This window comes from Rhinoderma darwinii, chromosome 1 (genome assembly GCF_050947455.1).
Source record: "Rhinoderma darwinii isolate aRhiDar2 chromosome 1, aRhiDar2.hap1, whole genome shotgun sequence".
Lineage (NCBI taxonomy): Eukaryota > Metazoa > Chordata > Amphibia > Anura > Rhinodermatidae > Rhinoderma > Rhinoderma darwinii.
Genome location: NC_134687.1, coordinates 639,457,418 through 639,467,515, shown reverse-complemented (window position 1 = coordinate 639,467,515; position 10,098 = coordinate 639,457,418). Strand labels below are relative to the sequence as shown.

General features: G+C 37.9%; 1 protein-coding gene across 1 annotated transcript in view; it reads left to right on the top strand.

The window, feature by feature from the left end:
- The first annotated feature begins 272 nt into the window (after positions 1-272).
- The window catches only part of LOC142656098 (uncharacterized), an 88,638-nt gene continuing 78,812 nt past the window's right edge, over positions 273-10,098 (top strand). Inside the window, exon 1 of the mRNA XM_075831009.1 lies at positions 273-461. The gene's annotated coding sequence lies outside the window, so the exon portion shown is untranslated. The remainder of the gene's footprint in view (positions 462-10,098) is intronic.

The following is a 10,098-nucleotide window of genomic DNA, read 5'->3' as shown; positions in this document are numbered from 1 at the left end:
GGTCATATGAGCCTCATGACCCCTAATGTCACGTGATCATCATCACTTCTCCGCACAGCACAGGAGACCCGTCCCTTGACAGAGCTCCGCCTCTAATGTCACGTGATCATCATCTCTTGTCCTTCATCCATCGCTAATACTTGCCACTTCTAAGCTCCGCCCCCTGATGCATCAGTCACCTGATCTTAATGTCGTCACAGGTCCTCCATCCACCACTTCTTTATGCTGATAAGCTCCGCTCCTCCTGCCCCGGTCACGTGGTGATGACGTCTTCACAGGTCCTTTAGCTATTTCCGTGTAAGAGGCAGAGAGCAGCGCTGATCGGGTGTTTTCTCTGTTATCAGTCACCCCTGTATGAGTGTGTATACAGAGAGCTGTCAATCATTGAGTGACCCCGCCCACTGGACGCCTAACCCCAGACTGAGCAGGTATTTAACCCCTTCAGTGCCGGCCTCTTTGGGGTAAGTTCTTATTTCTGGTCTTTGTAGTGCTCGGGTGTTTTGTGGGACGAGTCGTATTTTGTAATGACATTATATTCACTACATACAACTTATTCACTGACTTTTATACATTTCTTGTTAAAGAGGCTCTGTCGCCAGATTATAAATGCCCTATCTCCTACATAATCTGATCAGCGCGGTAAAGTTTCTTGTGGATTTACTCACACAGCACGGCGTGATCTCGCGAGATCACGCCGTGCTGTCATTCACAGAAACTTTACCAAAGTGTCGGGAGTATGAATAGACATCGCATCCTGGCTGAAAACGAGTACTGCTAAAAATGAATGGAGAGAAGTGTATGACGCTGATTGGTCACTGATTGGACAGCCTCATACACGCCTCTGTACAACGCCCACTTGGTAAAAAGGTAAACCCGCCCAGTTGTCTATTAAGAAACTCATTAGCATAAATCTAAAATTGTTCATAACTTGCTGAAAATTATCGTTTTCCAAAATAAAAACCACTGTTCTCTACATTACAGCGCCGATCACATTATGTAGGAGATAGAGCACTTATAATCTGGTGACAGAGCCGCTTTAATGTCGCTCACCGTGCGGTTTAAGGGAATGTTCACACGTAGCGAATACGACCCACAACACGCAAGGAAATCACCCCGAATATTCACCCCAAATGGTGGACGTATAATCCTCCCAAATATCTACTACAGAAATACAACATGGCCGATCCTCACCTCTCCGAGCGTTACCATAGCAACACGTCCCTGCTCTTCCGGCTGCTCTGTGTCCAGGTGACCCCTATAATGACATGTGACCTCTCCGGCCTGTGATTGGCTGCAGGGGTCACGTGACGCTTTCTTTTTTATATATGTGTAACCTGCAGCGTTGCTGTGAACACGCGGTGGAGCCGCAGAGGATTCTGGGAACAATGGCGTTTGTTGCGGGACTTGACTTTCACAGGCGCAGTAGTCACATGATGGCGGTGGTGAGATGACGTGTTACATGTGGAGTTACTGTAATATATGATGTATATAATATAATAGTTACAGGCGCAGTAGTCACATGATGGCGGTGGTGAGATGACGTGTTACATGTGGAGTTACTGTAATATATGATGTATAGAATATAATATAATAGTTACAGGTGCAGTAGTCACATGATGGCGGTGGTGAGATGACGTGTTACATGTGGAGTTACTGTAATATATGATGTATATAATATAATAGTTACAGGTGCAGTAGTCACATGATGGCGGTGGTGAGATTACATGTTACATGTGGAGTTACTGTAATATATGATGTATAGAATATAATATAATAGTTACAGGCGCAGTAGTCACATGATGGTGGTGGTGAGATGACGTGTTACATGTGGAGTTACTGTAATATATGATGTATAGAATATAATAGGTGCAGTAGTCACATGATGGCGGTGGTGAGATGACGTGTTACATGTGGAGTTACTGTAATATATGATGTATAGAATATAATATAATAGTTACAGGCGCAGTAGTCACATGATGGTGGTGGTGAGATGACGTGTTACATGTGGAGTTACTGTAATATATGATGTATAGAATATAATAGTTACAGGTGCAGTAGTCACATGATGGTGGTGGTGAGATGACGTGTTAAATGTGGAGTTACTGTAATATATGATGTATATAATATAATAGTTACAGGCGCAGTAGTCACATGATGGTGGTGGTGAGATGACGTGTTACATGTGGAGTTACTGTAATATATGATGTATATAATATAATAGTTACAGGTGCAGTAGTCACATGATGGTGGTGGTGAGATGACATGTTACATGTGGAGTTACTGTAATATATGATGTATAGAATATAATATAATAGTTACAGGCGCAGTAGTCACATGATGGTGGTGGTGAGATGACCTGTTACATGTGGAGTTACTGTAATATATGATGTATAGAATATAATAGTTACATGCGCAGTAGTCACATGATAGCGGTGGTGAGATGACATGTTACATGTGGAGTTACTGTAATATATGATGTATAGAATATAATAGTTACAGGCGCAGTAGTCACATGATGGTGGTGGTGTGATGACGTGTTACATGTGGAGTTACTGTAATATATGATGTATATAATATAATAGTTACAGGTGCAGTAGTCACATGATGGTGGTGGTGAGATGACGTGTTACATGTGGAGTTACTGTAATATATGATGTATAGAATATAATATAATAGTTACAGGTGCAGTAGTCACATGATGATGGTGGTGGTGAGATGACGTGTTACATGTGGAGTTACTGTAATATATGATGTATATAATATAATAGTTACAGGTGCAGTAGTCACATGATGGCGGTGGTGAGATGACCTGTTACATGTGGAGTTACTGTAATATATGATGTATAGAATATAATATAATAGTTACAGGTGCAGTAGTCACATGATGGTGGTGGTGAGATGACGTGTTACATGTGGAGTTACTGTAATATATGATGTATAGAATATAATATAATAGTTACAGGTGCAGTAGTCACATGATGGCGGTGGTGAGATGACGTGTTACATGTGGAGTTACTGTAATATATGATGTATAGAATATAATATAATAGTTACAGGCGCAGTAGTCACATGATGGCGGTGGTGAGATGACGTGTTACATGTGGAGTTACTGTAATATATGATGTATAGAATATAATATAATAGTTACAGGTGCAGTAGTCACATGATGGCGGTGGTGAGATGACGTGTTACATGTGGAGTTACTGTAATATATGATGTATAGAATATAATAGTTACAGGCGCAGTAGTCACATGATGGTGGTGATGAGATGACGTGTTACATGTGGAGTTACTGTAATATATGATGTATATAATATAATAGTTACTGGCGCAGTAGTCACATGATGGTGGTGGTGAGATGACGTGTTACATGTGGAGTTACTGTAATATATGATGTATAGAATATAATATAATAGTTACAGGCGCAGTAGTCACATGATGGTGGTGGTGAGATGACGTGTTACATGTGGAGTTACTGTAATATATGATGTATATAATATAATAGTTACAGGCGCAGTAGTCACATGATGGTGGTGGTGAGATGACATGTTACATGTGGAGTTACTGTAATATATGATGTATATAATATAATAGTTACAGGCGCAGTAGTCACATGATGGCGGTGGTGAGATGACGTGTTACATGTGGAGTTACTGTAATATATGATGTATATAATATAATATAATAGTTACAGGCACAGTAGTCACATGATGGCGGTGGTGAGATGACGTGTTACATGTGGAGTTACTGTAATATATGATGTATAGAATATAATATAATAGTTACAGGCGCAGTAGTCACATGATGGTGGTGGTGAGATGACGTGTTACATGAGGAGTTACTGTAATATATGATGTATATAATATAATAGTTACAGGTGCAGTAGTCACATGATGATGGTGGTGGTGAGATGACATGTTACATGTGGAGTTACTGTAATATATGATGTATATAATATAATAGTTACAGGCGCAGTAGTCACATGATGGCGGTGGTGATGATGTGTTACATGTGGAGTTACTGTAATATATGATGTATATAATATAATAGTTACAGGCGCAGTAGTCACATGATGGCGGTGGTGAGATGACGTGTTACATGTGGAGTTACTGTAATATATGATGTATATAATATAATAGTTACAGGCGCAGTAGTCACATGATGGCGGTGGTGAGATGACGTGTTACATGTGGAGTTACTGTAATATATGATGTATATAATATAATAGTTACAGGCGCAGTAGTCACATGATGGTGGTGGTGAGATGATGTGTTACATGTGGAGTTACTGTAATATATGATGTATATAATATAATAGTTACAGGCGCAGTAGTCACATGATGGCGGTGGTGAGATGACGTGTTATATGTGGAGTTACTGTAATATATGATGTATAGAATATAATTTATAGTTACAGGTGCAGTAGTCACATGATGGCGGTGGTGAGATGACGTGTTACATGTGGAGTTACTGTAATATATGATGTATATAATATAATAGTTACAGGTGCAGTAGTCACATGATGGTGGTGGTGAGATGACGTGTTACATGTGGAGTTACTGTAATATATGATGTATAGAATATAATATAATAGTTACAGGTGCAGTAGTCACATGATGGCGGTGGTGAGATGACGTGTTACATGTGGAGTTACTGTAATATATGATGTATAGAATATAATATAATAGTTACAGGCGCAGTAGTCACATGATGGTGGTGGTGAGATGACGTGTTACATGTGGAGTTACTGTAATATATGATGTATATAATATAATAGTTACAGGTGCAGTAGTCACATGATGGTGGTGGTGAGATGACGTGTTACATGTGGAGTTACTGTAATATATGATGTATAGAATATAATATAATAGTTACAGGTGCAGTAGTCACATGATGGCGGTGGTGAGATGACGTGTTACATGTGGAGTTACTGTAATATATGATGTATATAATATAATATAATAGTTACAGGTGCAGTAGTCACATGATGGTGGTGGTGAGATGACGTGTTACATGTGGAGTTACTGTAATATATGATGTATAGAATATAATATAATAGTTACAGGCGCAGTAGTCACATGATGGCGGTGGTGAGATGACGTGTTACATGAGGAGTTACTGTAATATATGATGTATATAATATAATAGTTACAGGCGCAGTAGTCACATGATGGCGGTGGTGAGATGACGTGTTACACGTGGAGTTACTGTAATATATGATGTATATAATATAATAGTTACAGGTGCAGTAGTCACATGATGGCGGTGGTGAGATGACATGTTACATGTGTAGTTACTGTAATATATGATGTATAGAATATAATATAATAGTTACAGGTGCAGTAGTCACATGATGGTGGTGGTGAGATGACGTGTTACATGTGGAGTTACTGTAATATATGATGTATAGAATATAATATAATAGTTACAGGTGCAGTAGTCACATGATGGCGGTGGTGAGATGACGTGTTACATGTGGAGTTACTGTAATATATGATGTATAGAATATAATATAATAGTTACAGGTGCAGTAGTCACATGATGGTGGTGGTGAGATGACGTGTTACATGTGGAGTTACTGTAATATATGATGTATATAATATAATAGTTACAGGTGCAGTAGTCACATGATGGCGGTGGTGAGATGACGTGTTACATGTGGAGTTACTGTAATATATGATGTATATAATATAATAGTTACAGGCGCAGTAGTCACATGATGGCGGTGGTGAGATGACGTGTTACATGTGGAGTTACTGTAATATATGATGTATATAATATAATAGTTACAGGTGCAGTAGTCACATGATGGCGGTGGTGAGATGACGTGTTACATGTGGAGTTACTGTAATATATGATGTATAGAATATAATATAATAGTTACAGGCGCAGTAGTCACATGATGGTGGTGGTGAGATGACGTGTTACATGTGGAGTTACTGTAATATATGATGTATAGAATATAATATAATAGTTACAGGTGCAGTAGTCACATGATGGCGGTGGTGAGATGACGTGTTACATGTGGAGTTACTGTAATATATGATGTATATAATATAATATAATAGTTACAGGCGCAGTAGTCACATGATGGTGGTGGTGAGATGACGTGTTACATGTGGAGTTACTGTAATATATGATGTATATAATATAATAGTTACAGGTGCAGTAGTCACATGATGGTGGTGGTGAGATGATGTGTTACATGTGGAGTTACTGTAATATATGATGTATAGAATATAATATAATAGTTACAGGCGCAGTAGTCACATGATGGCGGTGGTGAGATGACGTGTTACATGTGGAGTTACTGTAATATATGATGTATAGAATATAATATAATAGTTACAGGTGCAGTAGTCACATGATGGCGGTGGTGAGATGACGTGTTACATGTGGAGTTACTGTAATATATGATGTATATAATATAATAGTTACAGGTGCAGTAGTCACATGATGGTGGTGGTGAGATGATGTGTTACATGTGGAGTTACTGTAATATATGATGTATAGAATATAATAGTTACAGGCGCAGTAGTCACATGATGGTGGTGGTGAGATGACGTGTTACATGTGGAGTTACTGTAATATATGATGTATATAATATAATAGTTACAGGCGCAGTAGTCACATGATGGTGGTGGTGAGATGACATGTTACATGTGGAGTTACTGTAATATATGATGTATAGAATATAATATAATAGTTACAGGCGCAGTAGTCACATGATGGTGGTGGTGAGATGACGTGTTACATGTGGAGTTACTGGAATATATGATGTATAGAATATAATATAATAGTTACAGGCGCAGTAGTCACATGATGGCGGTGGTGAGATGACGTGTTACATGTGGAGTTACTGTAATATATGATGTATAGAATATAATATAATAGTTACAGGTGCAGTAGTCACATGATGGCGGTGGTGAGATGACGTGTTACATGTGGAGTTACTGTAATATATGATGTATAGAATATAATATAATATAATAGTTACAGACGCAGTAGTCACATGATGGCGGTGGTGAGATGACATGTTACATGTGGAGTTACTGTAATATATGATGTATAGAATATAATATAATAGTTACAGGTGCAGTAGTCACATGATGGTGGTGGTGAGATGACGTGTTACATGTGGAGTTACTGTAATATATGATGTATAGAATATAATATAATAGTTACAGGCGCAGTAGTCACATGATGGCGGTGGTGAGATGACGTGTTACATGTGGAGTTACTGTAATATATGATGTATAGAATATAATAGTTACAGGCGCAGTAGTCACATGATGGCGGTGGTGAGATGATGTGTTACATGTGGAGTTACTGTAATATATGATGTATAGAATATAATATAATAGTTACAGGCGCAGTAGTCACATGATGGTGGTGGTGAGATGACGTGTTACATGTGGAGTTACTGTAATATATGATGTATAGAATATAATATAATAGTTACAGGTGCAGTAGTCACATGATGGTGGTGGTGAGATGACGTGTTACATGTGGAGTTACTGTAATATATGATGTATATAATATAATAGTTACAGGCGCAGTAGTCACATGATGGAGGTGGTGAGATGACGTGTTACATGTGGAGTTACTGTAATATATGATGTATAGAATATAATATAATAGTTACAGGTGCAGTAGTCACATGATGGCGGTGGTGAGATGACATGTTACATGTGGAGTTACTGTAATATATGATGTATATAATATAATAGTTACAGGCACAGTAGTCACATGATGGCGGTGGTGAGATGACATGTTACATGTGGAGTTACTGTAATATATGATGTATATAATATAATAGTTACAGGCGCAGTAGTCACATGATGGCGGTGGTGAGATGACGTGTTACATGTGGAGTTACTGTAATATATGATGTATAGAATATAATATAATAGTTACAGGCGCAGTAGTCACATGATGGAGGTGGTGAGATGACGTGTTACATGTGGAGTTACTGTAATATATGATGTATAGAATATAATATAATAGTTACAGGTGCAGTAGTCACATGATGGCGGTGGTGAGATGACGTGTTACATGTGGAGTTACTGTAATATATGATGTATATAATATAATATAATAGTTACAGGTGCAGTAGTCACATGATGGCGGTGGTGAGATGACGTGTTACATGTGGAGTTACTGTAATATATGATGTATATAATATAATATAATAGTTACAGGTGCAGTAGTCACATGATGGCGGTGGTGAGATGACGTGTTACATGTGGAGTTACTGTAATATATGATGTATAGAATATAATATAATAGTTACAGGCGCAGTAGTCACATGATGGCGGTGGTGAGATGACGTGTTACATGTGGAGTTACTGTAATATATGATGTATATAATATAATAGTTACAGGTGCAGTAGTCACATGATGGCGGTGGTGAGATGACGTGTTACATGTGGAGTTACTGTAATATATGATGTATAGAATATAATAGTTACAGGCGCAGTAGTCACATGATGGCGGTGGTGAGATGACATGTTACATGTGGAGTTACTGTAATATATGATGTATAGAATATAATATAATAGTTACAGGTGCAGTAGTCACATGATGGTGGTGGTGAGATGACGTGTTACATGTGGAGTTACTGTAATATATGATGTATAGAATATAATATAATAGTTACAGGTGCAGTAGTCACATGATGGAGGTGGTGAGATGACGTGTTACATGTGGAGTTACTGTAATATATGATGTATAGAATATAATAGTTACAGGCGCAGTAGTCACATGATGGTGGTGGTGAGATGACGTGTTACATGTGGAGTTACTGTAATATATGATGTATAGAATATAATAGTTACAGGCGCAGTAGTCACATGATGACGGTGGTGAGATGACGTGTTACATGTGGAGTTACTGTAATATATGATGTATAGAATATAATAGTTACATGCGCAGTAGTCACATGATGGCGGTGGTGAGATGACATGTTACATGTGGAGTTACTGTAATATATGATGTATATAATATAATAGTTACAGGTGCAGTAGTCACATGATGGCGGTGGTGAGATGACGTGTTACATGTGGAGTTACTGTAATATATGATGTATATAATATAATAGTTACAGGCGCAGTAGTCACATGATGGTGGTGGTGAGATGACGTGTTACATGTGGAGTTACTGTAATATATGATGTATAGAATATAATATAATAGTTACAGGCGCAGTAGTCACATGATGGCGGTGGTGAGATGACGTGTTACATGTGGAGTTACTGTAATATATGATGTATAGAATATAATATAATAGTTACAGGCGCAGTAGTCACATGATGGTGGTGGTGAGATGACGTGTTACATGTGGAGTTACTGTAATATATGATGTATATAATAGTTACAGGCGCAGTAGTCACATGATGGTGGTGGTGAGATGACGTGTTACATGTGGAGTTACTGTAATATATGATGTATAGAATATAATATAATAGTTACAGGTGCAGTAGTCACATGATGATGGTGGTGAGATGACGTGTTACATGTGGAGTTACTGTAATATATGATGTATATAATATAATATAATAGTTACAGGCGCAGTAGTCACATGATGGCGGTGGTGAGATGACATGTTACATGTGGAGTTACTGTAATATATGATGTATAGAATATAATATAATAGTTACAGGTGCAGTAGTCACATGATGGCGGTGGTGAGATGACATGTTACATGTGGAGTTACTGTAATATATGATGTATATAATAGTTACAGGCGCAGTAGTCACATGATGGTGGTGGTGAGATGACATGTTACATGTGGAGTTACTGTAATATATGATGTATAGAATAGTTACAGGCGCAGTAGTCACATGATGGTGGTGGTGAGATGACATGTTACATGTGGAGTTACTGTAATATATGATGTATAGAATATAATATAATAGTTACAGGTGCAGTAGTCACATGATGGCGGTGGTGAGATGACATGTTACATGTGGAGTTACTGTAATATATGATGTATATAATATAATAGTTACAGGTGCAGTAGTCACATGATGGCGGTGGTGAGATGACATGTTACATGTGGAGTTACTGTAATATATGATGTATAGAATATAATATAATAG